The following is a 19974-nucleotide window of genomic DNA, read 5'->3' on the forward strand; positions in this document are numbered from 1 at the left end:
TTCTGCGAGTTAAAGATTTTTTTTACAGATTTAATAAGCCTGAAATTCCCAGCAACAGATGCCAAATTTGATCATCTCGCCAGAGCTGACAATAAAGAGGTTCACACAAACTCAGCGGGAAAGAAAGCAGAGAGAGCAGAGGAGACATTAGCGTTGGGGCTAGCATGAAGCAATTGCAAGCAGCAGTCAGTAGGGCAGTAAAAGCTAATAAAATCTTGATGTACAAACCAGACTAATCAAAGAGCAGGTCCCGTGTATGTATCTCCAGTCTCCTTGGCCTTCACGCAGCAACCAGTGGGAATAGCTTGATTGCTTCTTTAGATAAATGGATCCCAAGAAAGCAATACCCGAGCATCTCTGTCAACCCACTGGACTGAAACAAGACTTCAAAACTGCTGAAATGAAGCAAACAGCTTCCTTGAGTTTTCAGGCTGTCAGCTCTCCGCAGCCTAGTGATAGAAAAAGCCCTGGGTTGGCTTTGAAGGTCTGAGTCAGCATGGGGGAAGAGAGAGGCTGCCTTTTTCCGGAGCACGCCTTCTGCAAAGGGCAAACAAATAGCGTTGTGCTCTGCCCCACAGAGCAGGGGAGGAGAGTGAGTCTGGATCCAGCCCTTGTCATGCAGATACATTGTGGAGCTACCAATGGGGACTTATGCCCAATGTGCCCTGGGGAAAATGGAAGCAGATGTGGGACTCTTTCACCCACGTTTTCTATGACCAGACTTCTCCCCAAAGCCAGGATCTGGCTCTGACCACACAGTGAGTAATAAAGGAACATTTTTGTGAAAAATGTATTACAAATGATATCAGAGCACTCCTACTGCTGCACTCCACAAGTGCCACCTCCCTGGCCTCAAGAATGGCAGAACTGGTCCTGCAGTGTTCTAAATGAAGAATACAGGCCAGCAGTGTCACATCAGTGCTGGAGAGACAGGAATTGGGCAAAAAAACTGCGATTTGCAAAGCACCAGCCTATTAGACAGCTTGCATTAATCTGATGAATGCAAAAGGAGAATAGGTAGGAGTTGCTGTAATAAACCTAAGCTAGTAAAGACCCTAAATCCCCATCTGCTATCAGCACCTTTGTCTAATTCTTAGGCTAAGACACCCAGTCCTCCCACTCCATCAGACGAACTCCCCCATGTCTGCTCTTGAGGGAGATTAAATCACATCTGGGGATGAGTGGGTCTGCTTCCTCGTGGCTCCAATTACACATCAGCACTGGTCATGATGGGACTGAGACCTGATGGAGGCATCCAGCCCTGCTCCTCCACCAGCAAGGGCAGAACGGGTGGCTTTAATGAGCGCATTGAACGGAGACTGCTAATCCTGGCAGGGAACACTATTAAGTGGCTGAGCATCCAGATCTGGGGTTAACTCTGCTTCCATCTAACTCAAACAGCAAGCCCAAAAGGGAAATGAACAGCAGCTTTTCTGGCTGAAAACACTGTTTTTGTTATTTTTTTGCTGGCTGGTCATATTGCAATAAAGCAGCATATGGCCTGACAGCAGAGGCTTTACAACCCAGCAGTGCATGCATACACAGCTGTAGGCAGGCTGCCTGCATGCCAGCATGTACTCTCTCTGGTGGGGAAGAATCATAGACCGAACCTTTCTCTGGGGTCATGCTGTCACAGGAGGTGACAGGAGGTACTTTGCTGGCATCAGTGGCTTTCTGCAGGTGCAAAAGCAGCCTCCTTGTACAAAGGCAGAAATAACTCCTGCAGCAATGGATCAGGCACCTGAAACTTGCACCTCCCAAGCACAGAGCAGCAATTGATGCACGACCAATACATGATCTCTGGGTTGGCAGGACAGCCTGCCTGTGCACCAGGCAGGACAGCAGATGCATTTCTGGTCTAGGCACCGCCCTCACTGCAGGTTTCTCAGTCATCTCAAAGCTCTGATGACTAAGAAGTTCAGAGAGGAGAGGGCAGTCATGGAGTTATTTCTTGTTTCTGTGCCACAGGATGACTCTGGGAGAACAGGTGCTCTTGCAGCTCTTGATGTTGGTGGTGCAGAGATTAGTCTGACCTCAAACATCAGCTTTATGCTGAGCACTGGGAGATACTGCTCCCTCCTGGTGCCAGCAGTGCCAAGAAGTTTTGTAAGCAATGTTCGTATCTCCCAGCTGAAAGCGCACAGAAGTAGGGCAGCCATATATTTCCTCCAATTTGGCATTCAACTACAGGCAGAGAACAAGCATCATTTCCATGCCAGGCTGGAGGTGTAATGGGAAAGCCATCCAAAGGTGAAAAATGAAGCGGCCCCTGACACATGCAGATACTCCCTCCCACCTACCGCATCCTTCCTCTGCTCCCTGGCATCTCTGTAATATAAACTGTGCTCATTTTGCAGGCTCACAGCAGGTTGAATGGCTGTTTATTGGCCCAGCCTGTACTGCAAACACCTGCAGTCCTTCATCTCCTATGTGGGGCAGCGTTTCCCTACACGCTGCAATATTCAGGATGCTTGCAAGCCAGTGCGGACTGCGGGTGCTGCAGAAGCACAGGCTTCACTGGGGACTGTCAAAGCATGATGAGGTTCTGGGTACATCCTGGTCAAATGAAATGCAGGCTCCTGCATCCTGGGGTGTGATTTAGTAGGTCCTGGCTGCAATTTGAGCCCTGCAGATGGACGTGTTCGCAACTCCGTGTGCTCGATGGGGAAGCAATGGGCAATAAGCAAGAAGCATTTCCTGTCAATGCCTGGTAGTGAAAGCCTTGTTAAAGAAGAGCATTGTGTGGTACATATTTCTAAGGAACATCCATCTTCTCACTTTGCTATATTTTCTGTTTGCAGATCACTGTACTAAGCATGTTTTGGTGGTGCCAGAGTCACAGAATGATAGAAACATAAAAATCCCAAACTGGAAGGATCATAGAGCCCAGCTCCTGGCTCCACACAGCACCACCCAACATTCAAATCCTATGTCTGAGTGCACTGTCCAAATTAAGTCCGGTGCTCAGGGCCATGTCCTTCGGCAGCCCGTTCCAAGCCCACCACCCCGTGGTTCAGAACCTTTCCACAACCCCCACTGCCCTCCCCTGACAGCTCCATGCCGTTCCCTCGGGCCCTGTCGCTGTCACACAGAGCAGAGCTCAGCGCTGCCTCTCTGCTCCCTGTGAGGAGCTGCAGCTGCCATCAGACCTCCCCTCAGCTCCTCTGTTCTGGGATGAACAAACCAAGGGGCCACAGTTGCTCCTCATACATCTTGCCCTCCAGAGCCTTCACTATCTTGTAGCTCTCCTTTGGACACTCTCTAATAGCTTTGTGTCCTGTTATATTGTGGTACCCAATGCTGCACACAGTCCTTCAGATGAGGCTGCACCAGCACAGTGCAGAGGAGGACAACCCCTTTCCTCAACCAACTGTCAGTGCAAGCCTGGAGGTATCATTGTCTTTCCACAGTGGAGCACTTTCAGATATGTCTCGTCACCACCAGGGATGTCTTCCCTTGATCCTAAAATCACTTAAATGAGTCTCATTATCAAAAGAGTATCTGCTTTGAACGAAGTTATTTTCTTTAACACGTTACTCTTTGTAGTTGTCCTATCTTGATACAGCAGCCTTGTTTTTGTAATATTTAACTACAGCCTGTATGAGTTGCCTGTGCTCTTATTTTGTCTCCTGGTATGCCACACTTCCTCACAAGAGTATCAACTCACAGTGAGAGCAGTCTTTTTTTAGTATCTTTAGTATTTGCTTTGTTTTGATTGCATTAGCTCCTAGAAGGACCCTGCTTTTTTAGCAGCCGTGTAAGTAAATAGCAGTGGAAGCAGGGACAGGTGCTCTGGGAGAAATACAGTGATGTTGCTTGTCTGAGTGGAGATGGTGTCAGGAAGACCAAGGCTCAACTGAAATGGAATTTGGTAAGAGGTGCAAAGAAAAATAAGAAAGGCTTCTACAAGCATGGGACAGACTTTTTATTAGGTTCTGTTTTCCTAGGACAAGTGGAAATGGTTTCAAACAAAGAGAGGATATTTAAATTGGATATAAGAATGAAGTTTTTTACAGTAAGGGTGATGAGACTCTGGAACAGGTTACCCAGAGATGTGGTGGATGCCCCAATCTTGGAGACACTCAAGGTCAGGCTGGAGGGGTCTCTGAGCAACCTAACCTAGCTGTGCGTGTCCCTGTTCATTGCATCTGCTTTAGTGAGGCTTGCACAGTTTTTCTGCCAACTCCTTGGTAGGGTTACACGGTGGAGCTTGATTAAAGGAATGTGGATTTCAAAATCATGTTTGTACACATGTTCACTTAAACTGAATGTGAAACATTTAAGTATGCTTGTCTGGATTGCCTTCATGCTAATCAGTCACCGAGGGGAGTTGTCACATCATCTGTCCTCTAGCCAGCTAGGAGGCATCACTCACACATTTTGAGTTCAGTATTGGGCAAGACGGCTGTCCATCAAATGTGAATAATAGATTGGAGGAGTTAATGGGCTATTCCAAGATATTTTATGAACAGAAAAATGCCCTACATTTATAGAATCAATTATTCACTATGAACAATTCTCCCATTTTTTCTCATTCAAAACACAAGGTAGTTAAATACATGCCATTATCCTCACTTTTCTAGATTAATGGATCGTAAGGCCAAGGGGGTAATTAAGATCATCTAGGTTGACCTCTAGCTTAATACAGGCTAAAAACTCTCTTCTGATTATTTCTGCATGGAGACCATCCTTTCTGCTTGAGCAACAGCACATCTTTTAAGAAGACAGCTAATTATGATTTGAAATCATCATGTGCTACGGAATCTGGTACATCCCTTTAAGCTGTTTGTATAATTAGCCTTGTTGCCAACATTTTTATCTTGTTTCTAATCTGAATTTGTCCTGCTTCAGCTTTCAGCCACATGATCTTATTAGATCTTTACATCACTAGATTAGAGACCTGTTTGTCATCAGAAACCCCTTTCATAATGGTGTTTGTGAGACACCTTTTATCTGCTCTTGAATAAGCTAGCAACATAAACTTCATTGGTCTTTTACTGTACAGACAGTTGTCTGATCTCAGATTATTCTTGCAGCTTCCATCTGAATGCTTACTGGCCTTTGCTTTTATGAGGCAAGCACAACATTTCCTTAGAACTGCCAATAACCGTAACTGGCAGTTCCCTTCATGGGGATGGCATCCAGCCTTGCAGAGTTCTGAACTAGACATTAACTTGACAAGAAGGACTCCTTGGGTACACAACTGAAAACTGCTGGTTGCTGAAACTCAGGTGATGGTGGAGGGGGAGTCTGCTATATCCAAAGTCAGCATCACGTAAATATTTCACAGCTTAGAAACCCAGTTTCGTGAAGCTGCAAAAGAGTGCCAAATTATCTTGGAGAAAGAATTTAGCATGCAAGATATCATAATGGTACAAGCAGTTTTGTTTCCTTACGTCTTTAAAAGTGAATAAGAGGAGAGGTTCAGCAAAGGATGAGAAGAATGAGCACAAAAATGGCCAAAATAATTTCGTTCAGTGAGCGATTAAATAGGCCAAACCGCAGCTTGGAAAGCAGTTGATTGAGGAGCAAACATTATGGAATACAACCAAAAATGATGCAGAAAAAGTGAATGGAAATGTCTGCAAATGAGGGCGAGGAGGCTCTCATAGTGCCTGTGCTGCTCTGCTGTACACACCCCAGGCAAGCCGGCCGCTGCTGGAGGCTGACTCAGTGGCCCTTTGATCATGCCCAGTCCAGCTGTTCTCGCCTTCCTAAAATGTGAAGTGTAGTTGGGAATTTTATGCAATAGTTTATTACATGCCCCAAAGCCACACAGCTGCCCAAGTGAGAGAAAAAAACTTAGACTGGTAAAAAGAAGCAAGCTAGCTTGAAGTAAGCGAATGCAGATGAATACAAATGCACATACATACACACATAGGGGAAAAAGAGATAGTAGTGAATACAAATTAGAAGGGTGGAAAACCAGAAAATATCTTTGTGAAATGACAGGACACAGGGAAAAATCCAAGGCAAGAGAGCTAATGACTGCTAAACAAAGTTTTTAATGTCTATTAATACTAAAAAATCCTAACAATGATTCTAATCTGTAAAAACAGTTTTTAATGTAGAAATGGCAGATAGATTCAATGTATCTCATTGCTCCAAATGTTTTTTGAAAAGTCTGCATGAAGAATTCACCAAGGGTGAAGATGAAATCTGTTCCCTTCCAATTTGGCAATGTGCTAAATGCACTAATAAGCTGGCTGTTTTTAACCAGTAGTACTAATTGCAACCAGAGTTTTAAAGGGGCTGTGTGAGGAGAGCTGTGGACTATTAAACCAGTAAACCATGGGGACACTAGAAAAACTTGCTTGTCTGGAGGTACAGAAGATAAAAATCTTGATAATTATAGGCATGCTGGCCTGACATAAGAAGTGATCCTGAGCAATAGTGCAATGTCATTAACAACAAGGCCAAAAACATCAACAGAAACAACAAAAGGAAAAGAAAACAAAAGAAAACCCAAAAAACTTTACTCAACAATAATCAGTTTAGACTCAAGGGAAACAAGTTATCAGCATAGTATCATATCTGTCTGATGATACAAATGTTGGGGGCAATGTGTTTCTATTTCTCCAAGGTGTTTGTTACAGTACTGGAAAACTTTTTTATCGAGAACTACTCAAACAAACATGTCATGGTAACTGGGACTAAAAATAATTTAGTAGACTGGGTTCAAAACACACTGTAATGTGTACACACGTAAAAGAACACAGTTAAAGGTAGAGCTATCTTCAGTAGGCAACCTATGCTTTTCAGCCTTTTGCTACACAAATGACCTAAAAGAAAATTTACTAATATTGTTGGAGGCTGAGGAGAGAGGATGTGTGAAGAAGACATGACACTGAGCTGAATTACTTCTTAAAATGGGAACCTGCAAATATTTCAGTGCAAACAAAATTGAAGCAGGTTGCCTCAGGAGAATGCAAGTAGGCTGCACCTACAGAAAGGTGATACCCACTGCCTTGAGTATCAGTGGCCCTGGAGGGACTGGAGAGCTGGGGTGCAAAATCAGCTGAACACAAATCTTCACTCACTTTTCTACAATGAAGACAGCTGTAGTCATTACTGGCTGTAGGAAAAGGCTTGTTTCTGCTAGCAACATCCAGTTCTCTTTGCATGCCTAGTTCTGGAAGTGTTAATGGCATCAGAGGAAATCTACAATAGTGGGGGAGCCCGTGCTTAGCAATGGAGGAGGTTGGCAACAAGAAGAGTCAATGTCTGACCTCACTGCAGCCCACACAGCCACACCAAGGGTTCTGGTGACAGAGGCTCCTCAACAGACAGCCTTAAAAGGATCCAATAATTTGTAGCTGAAGTTAGAAAGCTCCATTTTGAGATAAGATTTACACTTCTCAACACTCACATGCTGAACTGCTTTGGGACTTCAAGCAGAGTCTTTGTCACTGTAAACCTTCATTTCAAGAGAACATATCAAGGTCTTTTATTCAGGAGATAAACCGGAACAGCAACTTGTACTTTTTTTTCAATTTGTGAACTTCTAAAATATTTCATATGCCTACTGTTCTGTTTATGCTCTGTGACAGAATTTCTAGAAATTCTCCATGGACCGAATTTTTCCTAAGGAGACCAAACTGGGCAACTGGTTTCTTCTGCATACAGAGCCAGTGTGTGCAGATGAGTCTGAGCTGGCCTCCCCCTCACTACTTTGTATTGAAAACATCTCTGATGATTTTTATGATTTATTCCAGATGAAAATATGAAACATAGCTGGTTGCAGACTGATTAAAATCAAAGAGTTTTATTGTCCAGTCTAATTCCTAACCATCTAAGAAGGCTCTTTGACTTCAGTAAAAGCTGAATTACTATTTGACCAAGAATGTAATACTAGAATTGGGATTACAAATTATTGATTAGTTTGATTTTTCTGCTTGGATTGCTAGACAACAATTCTGTTTCAGTTATAACTGAAATGAGTGACAAAGACAGGATTTAACTGAGTACAAGAAGAAATGATCTTCAGTCTCACAGGATTGTTTCTTTCTGCAAAAGCTCACAAAGTGCTTGTTTGTTGTGTGTGTGTGTTTGCCAAACTGAGAAGTTACATACAATATTGATATGGGCTCCCAGTTCTTTGAAGGCAAGCTCTGGGTGGAGGCCAAGAAGGCCAACATTTCTATGTGATGCCACTTGGGTTCAATGGGCCATTCTTCAAGAGAATAGCCTCTTCTCAGCGTTTGCACCTGTGTGCATTGTATGGCTGTGGATGAAGCTAACAAGTGGCCATGATGTCTAGAGACCAGCTGGAATCTGAGGGAAGGGCACTTGCTGTTGACCTGTGATTTTGAGCTCTCTTGCTGAGATGGGAGGTGATCCAAGGGAAGTCTTGAGCCTGTAGGATGGGCAGAGTGTAGTGCATGGTGTGTTTGAAGTGCATGGGGGGCTGCAGATTAAAGCTGAAAGATAAACTAGTCATAAGTTTCATTATGAATTTTCATGAATCCTTTTGATTGGTATTATCTTTTCATAAGATATCTTTTCATAATTTTGTAAACCAGTAACTGAGACCTTTTTTCTCCAGCTATGGGATGACTTAATCTGAATTGATTTGATTTTTGTTTTCTCAGGTAAGCCCTACAGGATTCCACAGTGATTGCTCAGGGGTGACTTCGGACAGGTGAGAAGAAATACCACTTTTTGAGCCCTTCTGGGCAGAGCGCTTAGGCTTGTTGTGGAAGGTGATGTCTATGTAAATATGCAATGTTTTGCTATTGGAAAAGGACATGTTTACTTTCTGCTGGGGAGAGCTCAGTGTCAGACCTTTTACCAAACATGTTGAAAATGTGAATTTGAAATCCCTTTTCTTCCTTTATAAGCAATGTAATTCCTATAATAGCATTTGCAAAGCTTATGACTATATCCATTTTTATGGGCTATAATCATGAAAAAGTGGGCCAAAGAAGGGCAAAACACTCCTAGAAATGGATACAATATGAACAGCTCTGCACAGCCTGTGAGAAAAATGTGGTGGTTGGCAATTTCTTTTGCCTCCCGCAGTGCTCCGGGTTCTTGGCTAACCTCAAGCATACATCCATTTCAGCTTCATGTGGAGGACAGGATTTTGCTCACATCGGCATTGTCTGACCTCTTCCTTTCTGCTCAATATCTGTGTCCCCTACTGATTGCTCTCTCTGTAAAATAATCCTCCTTAAATTATTTAGTTGCATATTCTGCCTGCCCCTCGGCTTGTGTTCTAATTCTGGTGAGCGAAATGACCTCAATTAGAAATTCTTGCTTAAACATACAATATCATGGAGATGGTTTCAAGTTGTCTTGTCCCTTCTTCATTTTGTTCAAACCTCATTTTTAATGTTTTTCTTCATCTGCAACTCGTGAACTCCTGTCATTTCCTTCCCTTAAAACAAAACTTACTCAAAGATAATTATTTAATTTGCAAAAAGGAATTAAAAACACCATAATTAAGGTTGCAGTTTTCCTTTTTAGATCTTGAGGGGATAGTATCTGCTCTAATTGTATAATCATACTAAACCAGGCTCCATATAAAGATACATGCATTTTTAATATCAACATAATTTATTTGGTTTCATTAGAAATACTTGTAATTTATGGTGGCAAAAATGAGAGTGGTATTAGGGCTATTCATTTTTTAACCTGGAGCCTTTTAGTGTTGCTCGGGTTACTGTACTAATTGAGGCACACAGCACTGCACGTCTCTTTGCCACTCAGTTTTATTATCATTTCCAAATACGTTTTACACATTACTCTTATGTCAAAATCAGTAATAAAATTGCTCCAAATGCAGTTGTTTCCTGAAAGCCAGAGAGGACTGCAGCTTACCAATTCTTGAAAGAAAATCAAATTTCACTCCAGCACCCACTTACTTACAAATTTTTTTACTTACGTACAAATTATCTGGCACTTAACTCTGAAATTAAATTCTATATCTCATCAAATATCTTAACACTCTTTTATCTTTTAATTCATTTACAGTAAGCTTCTGATGCTGTTTCAGTCATTCTTTGCTTCCCCTGAGAAAACCAGGGTCCATAGTACTGAGTTCTGACATTAACATGAACCATGACCAGGCAGCATGTTTGAGGCAGCCCCTGGCTGTGACATCCACATGGTCTGGAGTTTATGTGAGAGGAGAATCTGGCTGAATTTTTACCTCATCTTTCCCAAAGACAGCAATTTTGTGGAGGAACCATGTCTATCTGACATGATTTGCCTTTCAAAAAACTCTCCTGACTCATCATGATTAATAAATAATTCTCTCAGAATGTACAGTTCGTGGTCTAACTGTTTGATCCTCAATCTCCAATATTAACTATGAGTTAACTCATACTTGCCTGGTGTTTTCTGTCTGTATCTTACACAAGAGGATCTTCTGCGTGTTCATTAATCTCCATAACCTCCAATTTGTGCTCGTTAGTACCCACACAGTCTCTGCAGGCTAACTGTTAATATGTTTTCCTAACAAATTCAGAGGCAAAGAAAACATTTAGTGCTGCAGTCACTTTTTCCTTCCAAAAGCTCTATTTATTGACCCATTATTTTTCCGCAGTTTTCATTCCTCTGTTATATTGATGGCATTTCCCATTTTTAAATATTTATGTGCTTTCTTCTTGGTTTCTTTTTCCTCCACTTTTCTCTTCACGTCCTAGTTACTTATGCTTCTGCTCACAGACTCCTAGGATTGCTGCACTGCTTTTCTCTGTACCCACAGTTACACCATGGCTTCTTTACTGGAATACTCCACATATGGCTGAATTCCACCCCAACAGCATTTGTTGGATTTGGCAGATGAAAATCAAACAAACCACATCTGGCATTGGTTTAATACGCTGACAGATTGCAAACTCATTCTTACATTCACTTCAGATATTTACTGATGTCAAAGGATACCTTTCTTTTTCCTCCTTCCTTACCGTTCTCCTTTCCCTTGTAAGACAAAAGAGCCCTATACACTCTGTCTATCCTAAATCACTGCATGCTGAGCCCTGGACAGTGTTGTTGGCAGCATCTCTCACATTTCATTTGGGTGGCCTTCTTGTTTATGACTCCAAATACACATACATTGCTCCTGTTTAAGAAGGCTCAGTGAGGAGGCGGCTGCTTCTTCCATTCAGCCACCAGAGTGACAAAAAAGGCAGCAGGACCTGACATGGAGCTGCTTAGAATTGTATAATGATAAAATCATTAAGGTTGGAAAGTCCACTAAGGTCGTTTAGTCCAACCAGCAACCCTTGCCTGTGACCACTCTAGATCATCTCTCTCAGTGCTACATCTCCATGTTTCTTCAGCACCTCCAGGGATGGTGACTCCACCACCTCCCTGGGCAGCCCATGCCAATACCTTAGCTCTCTTTCTGAGAAGAAATTTTACACAACATCCAACCTGAACCTCCTCTGGTGTGACTTAAGTCCATTGCCTCTTGTCCTATTGCTAGTTACCTAGGAGAAGAGGCCGATCCTTGTCTCTGCAATAGGGAAACAAGGTATTTTCTGACTCTGGAAGCTGTTCAAATTTGAGCTTTTTCCTGTCTTGTGTAGTTCCTCAGTGAAAATCTTAACAAATTATCATTTAATGAGAAAAAGGGATTGATTAAATAAAGTTACTGTGGTAAAATTCTTAAAAAAAAAAAAAAAAAAAAAGTACTTGCAGAAAAAAAGGAGAAGAACTATTTCAAGCTCAGTGAAATGAGCATGACTTTGCTCTGTTTTGTAAAGCAAAGTCTCTGATTTTCTATCATTTCTAGAAGTAGTCAGGAAGAAAGCTGATGAGAGAAGATTTATCATGGAAAAGTGTTCTCTATGGCCAAAACATGGGTAGGTTTTCTTGCTGTCTGCAAATTCAGAAAGTTGTCTGAGATGACACGAGCCCAGCTGCCTGCAGCCTGTGGTGTATAACCTCTGAAGATTACCTGGCAGGTTTGTTATCAGTGTAAACTTATTATGCAGATAAGTGTAGAGATAGCAGAACTTGTGCCTGGGTACACTGCTCTTCAGGACCTTGGTGTTCCCACTGCTGGTTACTGTGTCCTGTACTCCTGAAATCTCTTACTGGCAACAGCATTTCCCATCAGTATTCTTCACCTGTGGGAGAGCAGGAGTGACTAACCAGAGTGGGCTACTTACACCTACTGTCAGTTATGGTATACTTATGGTGTTCTGTCATTTTGGTGAGTAACAGAACTTTGAGACTCCACTGTGTACTGGAGCCCCATTGTGCTGTATGCTGTGAAAGGACAAATCAAAAAGGTAGTCCCTTCCTCCCTTCCTCCCTTCCTCCCTTCCTCCCTTCCTCCCTTTTCTTTTCCTTTGATAAAACTCCTTCCAAAGAGTCAAATGAAGTAAGGGAGGAACAATCACCAGAACAATGATGAAGCTTGGGGTGATGGGATTGGGATCAGGATGTCTTTGCAGCAGTAGCCATTCAAAAGCATGAGGACAGGATTGCTTTAGTCAAGTCACAGCTGTAGATGTTGCAACAACAGAGATGTGAGAAGATGTGGAACCAGATAAGATTCTTACTGGGCAATTGCATCATATTCTGTAAGATAAATGAATCTCCAAATCCTTCATAAGCTGGTTATGCCAGAGGTGACTTCTCTTGGGTAAATGTTACACTCATGGCAAGCTGAAACCAGTAATGTAGTCTGCAGTGATTAAGCAAGGGATTTCTCAGTATACTTGACAGAGTGGAGGACAGAGGAAATATGTTATTTAGACCTATGGGTGTTGAACTGACATCCAAAAGGGAAGACTGGACATGATTTTAGTGTGGACGCTAAGAGATGGAACTGGCATGCCCCGTAGATATGGGAATGATGAAGAATGTGAATTCTGCTTGCAAAAGAAACCACCCATAGATAGAATGAGAGAAGAGAGTGGGACAAAAGGCAGAGCCGTGATGCCAAAAAAGCTGAAGGAAAGGCAAAGTAGACCTCCCAGCTGAAGCGGTGGGAAAACACATGAAGGGAAGGATGTGGTTGCTGGTGTTGGGCATGATGGGCAGGCCATAACAAAGGAGGATGAGGTGGGTGGAGTCCTACAGTCTGATACAGAACAGATCAGCTCTCACTTGTTGGTAAATATCTTTGCTTACCTCTGACCCTCATGATGCAATGTCCGTGTCCTCAGTTCCCATGTGTGAGGCAAAGAAGTATATTTACAGCTAGGTAGAATAAGCAGACATCAAGGAAAGTAGCATCTCTGGCAGAGATGTGGGGCTGTGCAGGAAGGAGGAAAAGAAAGGAAGAGAAACAAGGTATTCCCAGCTACCTGGTGCTGGAAAGAGGGAGTGGTAGAAAGCTCTCCCAGAAGCTGAGAGCATCAGCAATAATTGAAGGTGGAAATGGTGGGGTCCAGGCACGATGCTGAGGTTCTCAAATGGACATGAAACAAGGAACATGAGGAGAACAATGGAGAAGCCAATACTATAATTGACAAGGGAAATGCTGAAGCCCACCTGCTGAAGCCCACCAAGAGATCAAGGACATCACTAAGAGGTGGGAGAGGAAAGAAAAAAAAAACAGAAGATAAGGAATGGGATCATGCCAGCACATCCCCATTCATTTGTGGACAGCAGCCCCTGGTTCCTGTGCTGTGACCAAAAATATCAATTTGCTGTCTTCTCCAAGGAGGCTGTGCAATGCCAAGTCTGGACAAAGATCTTGGCCAGAGGCAGAAGGCGCGTGGCTGATGTACAGCCAACGGCTGTTTGCTATGATCTTGCTCTGTTAATTAACCACTTCTCCCCCAAAGCACACGTACAAAACATTTTCTAGCCATTGTATGTATTTTTAGATTTTCCACCAATTGCTATTGACACAGGCTTGGTGACATTTATGTCCAGTTCTGTTTCTCTTCTTCATTTCCTCAGATTTGGATTTATACTGCTGCTCTGTGTTGTATGAGATGTGGAGAGACTTTATAAAATATATAGCAGACAGTGTTTGTTAAAAAAGGGGAGAAAAAATGGGAAGTGAATGATTTGGTACAGCAACTCAATAAGCCATGACATATTTTAGAAAAAAAACAATAGGCAGTCATGTAGTATAACATCACACGCTGAGTAGGATTCGTGGCTGTGCATAAGTTAGAGCAGTACATTGACAGATAAAAAGATTAATGAAATCTCCCCTCCCTACTCAGAAAAAAACAGTTCTCACAAATTCCCTCATATCTCCAGTCATTGCTGAACTCCCCTTTTCCTTCTCTGTGAACTCAAAAGCTGAGGGTGAGAAAGCTTAGAGGAATGTTGCCAACCTCCAGCTTCATATTTTCTGGCATCAACATGTAATTATCTCTGCAGGAATGTGGCAGGCAAATCTGTTGCTGTACAGTTTTTATATACAGAGGATGAAATTTCTTGTGCTGATTAGAAGGTGACACCTGAGGTGAGTTGAGGAGGTTCACTAACTTTTAAAACGATTATCTGTGCATCAGCAGTAGCATGTAGGATGCTCATGATCAGAAATAAAATCTAGCTCCCAGTGGTTACTTTGAGCCTTGGTCTTGGAATCGCAGAACCAGGAAGGAGCTTGTCCCAGGTGGCTCTGGGAGTCTCAGGGCTGGCACTTGCCTCCTGTTGAGGACAGAGGTTTTAGATGCCTGTGGGTGTATGGGGTGTGTGGGCCAGGTGGTGGCTGAGCCAGCAAGGTGAGGACTGAGCTGGCCCAGAAGGTCTGGCTTTCCTCTGGCACTGCTTTCCACCTCCAGGCCACTATGATAACATGAGGGGCAATGATGGAAAGAAATGAAATATGAACATGCACCTGTTGCTTTTCCCTGGACAGGACCCAGCTGCTACTTCCATAGGGTGCCCTGAGTTGTTTAACCCTTCACAGCGCCCTGTTTGTAGCTCTATGGACTGGCAATTGATTTACTTCTTTTTTTTTTTTTTTTTCCCAGTACAAGAATAAAAATTGGAGTATTGAGAAGATCACAGTTTCATATTTACAAGAGATAGACATGCTGGCAGAAGAAATAGCTACCCAGCCTGCACTGCCCTCCTTGAGCAGTGCCTTTCTGCCCCCACCCATCTCTCTCCCAGCCTAAGGTCTGTCCCATGTTGTGTCACTGTGCAGATGGGAAGGCAAGGTGGGCTCTTCTGATCTTTGGTGCATTTACCAAGAAGATGCAGCTGATGAATGATCTTTTGGATACCACAAAGCAACATCTGCAGCGTGACACACAGTGTCAACATTGCTGGTGTCATACGGAGAAAAGTAGGTGTTCTTTGACAAACAAAACCCAAAAAAGGACAGAAATTCTGAAAGGGAGTTTTGTCCAATTTTGGTTTTTGTTGTTAAAAAAAAATCCCTCTGGTTTATTTGGAAAGCTCTTCCACTAGTAGACTTTATTTTCTTTTCCTTCTTTCAGAAAAAAAAAAGGGGGGGACGGAGGGGGGAGGAATAAAAATGTTAAAACATGAAATGGTATATTTTTCCTTGTAGAACAAACCAGAACTGAACATTTTCAACCAATTCCCCTAACTCACAGAGAAACAGAGACATGCATGGCTCTTTACAGTAAGAAGAGAGTGTAAAAACACTTAGCAAGCTCTTGCCTAGACAAATATAAAGCTGTGAGCCCGAATTTTCCAACCGGGTGGGTCACGCTGTTATTCTGGTGTCAGGGTGGGCTGGATGCCAGAACCATTTCTCTTCTACCTGACTGGATCTCCTGCCTGTGCACAGCCTGTTGCTGTGAATCCCCACATCACTCCCCAGTTTACTGCACAGGCTGTTTGTACTGTGTGCTGCCTGGGGAGGATGCCTAGACCCCAAGCTCAGGTTTTGTATGAGCACACTGAGTAAACATCTGTCAGGACAGCATTGGGTGAACATCTGGCAGGCTTAGAGTATGCTGAGACTTGGCAGACTTCATGGTTTGCTGGGTCCCCTTGGCCTAGTGGTTATGTATGCTGTCCATGATGCTCTTGCCATTCTGGGGGGCAACAGGAGGTGGCCATCACCAGGACAGTCAATGCTGCCTTTTCCCCACAATCTTCCTTCTGAGAAGTGCCTCCAGACCAAACAAACTGCAGTGTGCTGCCTACTGTAGATAGCCTGAACAACTTGATCGTTGCGGTCATTCTCAAGAGAAGAGGTACTGGGAAAAGGCTGTGGCCTGGATGACAATTCCTGATGGCTTGTGTTTGGTCTAAATATGAACTGTCTGATTTGGAAGACCCCTCCGGGTGCCTCAGGACCTCTCCAGGTGACACAAAAAGTTCAAGACAGGAGTAATGCAGAGTAATAAGAGTGGAAGAGACCCACTGCTATAACTGTATTGTGTGAGCCTCACTTCACGAACCACTCGAGCTAACATTTTGATGGTGGATGTTGGGATTTCCTTGCCATTTCTCTGAGGAGTTAGTTGAATAAATAGGCAGTAAGGAAACTGTCCTTGAGGCAGGAGGTGACAGGACAGATGGCACCAAATTGGAGTGGCCAATAGTGTGCAAGTTTTCTCTTGGAAGAACAGCAAGGGAAAGAGAAGATGAGGGATGGAGTCAGAGGTATGAGGAAGGGCAGTGACAGTGCAAAAAAAGGGCTTAGGATGTGATAAAGGAAAGGGAGAAAGGTGGTGCATAAGATCCAGACATGTAGAAGAGAAGGAAGGGTTAAGTTGCCAGGAACGGAAGGTATCCATTAGACTGACTTATGTGTGTGGTGGCTTGGGGAAGGATTATGATTGTTCTGTGGAGTTGGGGATGAGATGACAGTAACAGCCTAGAAGGTATTTGGCCCAGTATGCAAGCTGTGTCCATAAGTTTTAATCACTCTGGGAAACATCTGACTGGGATTAGCATGTCTATGGCCAGAACAGCTCCATCCCATAAGGGAGAAAGAGCCAGCTGAGTGGCCATGGGTGGCACACACAGAAAGGAAGGGATAAAGGCTGAAGCTCATAACACAGAGTGAGGCCTCCCCCAAGACCTCCAGGCAGCACTCTTGCTGGACACTGTTGCCACTGCCACACCAGTGCCTGAAAGTCTTGCTCTTCTTATGGGCTTGTTCACCTCTGCAGAGAAAGGGTGAAACAAGCAGCAGTAGCATGTTTGTTGACCCCAATGTGGTCTGAGCAGTACTCGAATTTTCAGAGTGCTTGGTGAATGCATATAGTGGAAACCAGCAAATGGTTTCCATATGTTATTCATGTTCTTATTGTTCATCTGACAGGTGATACCTTTTTTCCACTGAAATGGTATCCCCTCATCGTCAAGCAGTGGGTCTGCAAGAGAGAGATGTGGTCTGTTCCAGTTAATTCTGTAATTGCGATCTAACTGCTGACAGAAAGCATTTGGGAAGCTTCTTAAGCAATCCTAATGATTTTACATTGTGTACACCTAAAAGAGCGCTCAGCCTTTCCATCTCCACTGGTGCGTTAACATGTCATGTAATGAAACTATTCAACCGAGATTAGAGGGAAGCTGGAGGAGCAGGCAGTGGAGAATTGGTTAGATGCTTGACTGTGTCTTTCTGACACTTGTATTACCAGGGTCACCGAAACAGGCGGAGTGGAGCATGAAATGAGTACATTGCTGTTAATTTGTTAAACAAAACAAGTTGATATTAAGCTGTCTAGAAGAGAGTACATTTATCCAAAAAACAGCTGTTGCAACATCACCCACATATATAGCTATACAATGATCTCAGAGCACACCTTGCCTTAGACACTACCACTCTCTGTTTGCAGATGGGGGTCATGATATCAGGATTCAGTTGTCCACAGGCTAATCCACAACCTGAGAGCAACACTGGGCCTTGTCCAAGGTTTCTGTGCCATTTCAGTACTGAAACTCATTGGTCACACTACGTCGCTTGCTAAATAAATGAGCAACAAATCATCTACCTAAAAACGCCCCTCTTGTTCAGTGATGTCTATTCATTTCAGACAAGTATTAACATTTCTGCACGGCAGCCACCAAAGATGCCTATAGATCATTAAATTGCAGTGGAATTAGATGGCAGTTTTTGTTCCCCAACAGAAGCCTCCCCCATGTCCCATTATTAATAGATTTCAAATGTTGAAGTTAAGTCAACAAAATTGCAATTGTTTTCCCTATAATCTTCCAGACAAGGGAGGGAGAATTTACACAGATATTGCTTGTAGTATTTGAGAAAATATTTGTTTGTGGTTTTCAGTACAGGACTCAAATTTCCAGCAGAGCTGTCCTGGGTTATTTCACAGTCCTATGCACTGGGAATTTAGCCACAGTGGAGGAGGAGGACAACCATCCACAACCTCACAAATACTTTTGCTCCCATGAGTGTCTCCCAGTGGATTCAAGGCACCAAGTGTGTGAGCACCACTAATACTCGCATAGGTTTCAGTATTTTCTATGGGAAGCCTGGAAGGGAAAATTCACAGAGAATGGAGTGGTTTCTCAGAGCTGTGAAACAGAAGAAATTATCTTTCTTTTGCCCATTCATTCGTTCATTCTCTTCCTGCCTGCCTCTTTACCCTCCTTCACATCCTTTCCCTTTTTTCCCTCTCTTCTTCAATGCAGATAAATGAAGATCTGTCACTTCAGAGTTCCTTTGTCCCTTCAGAATGTTCTGAGCAGTGATTCCAAAATGGCCCTGTCTGCTCTTTCAGTCCATAGTTCATCATTCTAACTGTTGCTTTCTTGCTGCAACCCAGATACTGCAGATGCAGTATTAAGAGAAGAAATCAAAAAAATGGAAAAGGAACAAAAGGAAAGGTGGGAAACCATGAGAGTGTCCACAAAAAAAAAAAAAAAAAACAACAAAACCAACCAAAAGTCTCCTCAGCTCTCATGTAGGTGTTCACTTACACACCTTACACCTTGGCACTGTAGTTTGCATTGCTGTGTGATGAACACACACAGAATTTAAGCTATTCTCAGCACTGGGTGCCTGCTGTGGCACAACAGTGTAAGCCATGAGTCAGTGGGTGGAATAACATGAAGACAGAACTTAGAAAGACACTTGAGATGGAGTTTTGCAGTTGGAAGCTCTAATCAGCCTTTAACTTCAGTCAAATTCAGCACTGAAAGCTGCAACCTGGCATCAGCTCCTCTCAGCACTCTACAAAATGCCACCAACTCCAGCACCAGGGGAGGGAGCTCAGACAGAGCCAAGAGGGGAGACAGATAGAAAGCCAAACAGGCAAGAAAGAATTCTGAGAGCTGGAATGATAGCATTAATACCTTCAGGTCTGACTGCCTGTTCTTGCTCCCTTTGACATCAGTGGAGAATTTTACTGTGACCTTCAGGAGAAACAGGATCAGGGATGAGCAGATCAGGGTACAGGGTACAGAATGCTTGGAAATGTGATATGAATCTTGTTTGTTTCTGATATGCCCATGCAAGGATGTTTGAGTGATTAGATTAGAAGACAATATTTTAAGGTCCCCTTGACAAGAGACAGAGAATGCCATGGGGTTAGGAAATGTAGTGATTATCCATTCATCCTACCTATTCCCTTATGCATATGGTGCTCAGATTAGTGTTGTGCTTTATATAAACTGGTTTTAGTTAGTCTTGATGCTCCAAATACTGCCAGCAAAAAGAAATAAAGATAGTAACACACTGAAAACTTTTTAAAAGCTTGCTCAGTTGTGAGAAAGAGGGGTTAAGTCCTTGAAGTCCTTGATCCAGTAAAGTGTTTGAACATACACCCTTATTTTGAGCACGTGAGAGGGCCCTTTGATTTACACTCAGTAGTCCTGGGCCCCTGGCTGGGAAGCACAGCAGTGCACATGTTTGGCTTTCCGCTTGTGCAGTCCTGTGACTTTCCTAAGGAAACTCATGTGTTCGGCAGGACTGGGCTGAAGGGGTTTTCTGGGAGGTGCTCAGTGCTGCAATGGGGCCAGGGCTGGAAAGAAAAATGTCTCTGCTCTGCGTCTCTGGCTTGGCCATCACTTCTATTCTGGTTGTTGAACTCTGTTCAACTACTCGTAGCTTTGGGATAAACCATAACCATTGAGAGAGTTCCTTAGGAAAAAGAAACA

The 19974-nt window shown here is 43.3% G+C and overlaps 1 long non-coding RNA gene across 1 annotated transcript; it reads left to right on the plus strand.

Moving 5' to 3' along the window:
- Positions 1-8589: 8589 nt before the first annotated feature.
- LOC116243116 (uncharacterized) lies at positions 8590-15393 on the plus strand. Its single transcript, XR_004169886.2, has 4 exons — positions 8590-8641; positions 11744-11813; positions 14302-14386; positions 14901-15393. It is a non-coding gene; the product is annotated as an uncharacterized LOC116243116 (long non-coding RNA).
- Positions 15394-19974: the final 4581 nt, after the last annotated feature.

This window comes from Phasianus colchicus, chromosome 2, assembly GCF_987193195.1.
Source record: "Phasianus colchicus chromosome 2, bPhaCol1.hap1.1, whole genome shotgun sequence".
In the NCBI taxonomy this organism is placed as follows: domain Eukaryota; kingdom Metazoa; phylum Chordata; class Aves; order Galliformes; family Phasianidae; genus Phasianus; species Phasianus colchicus.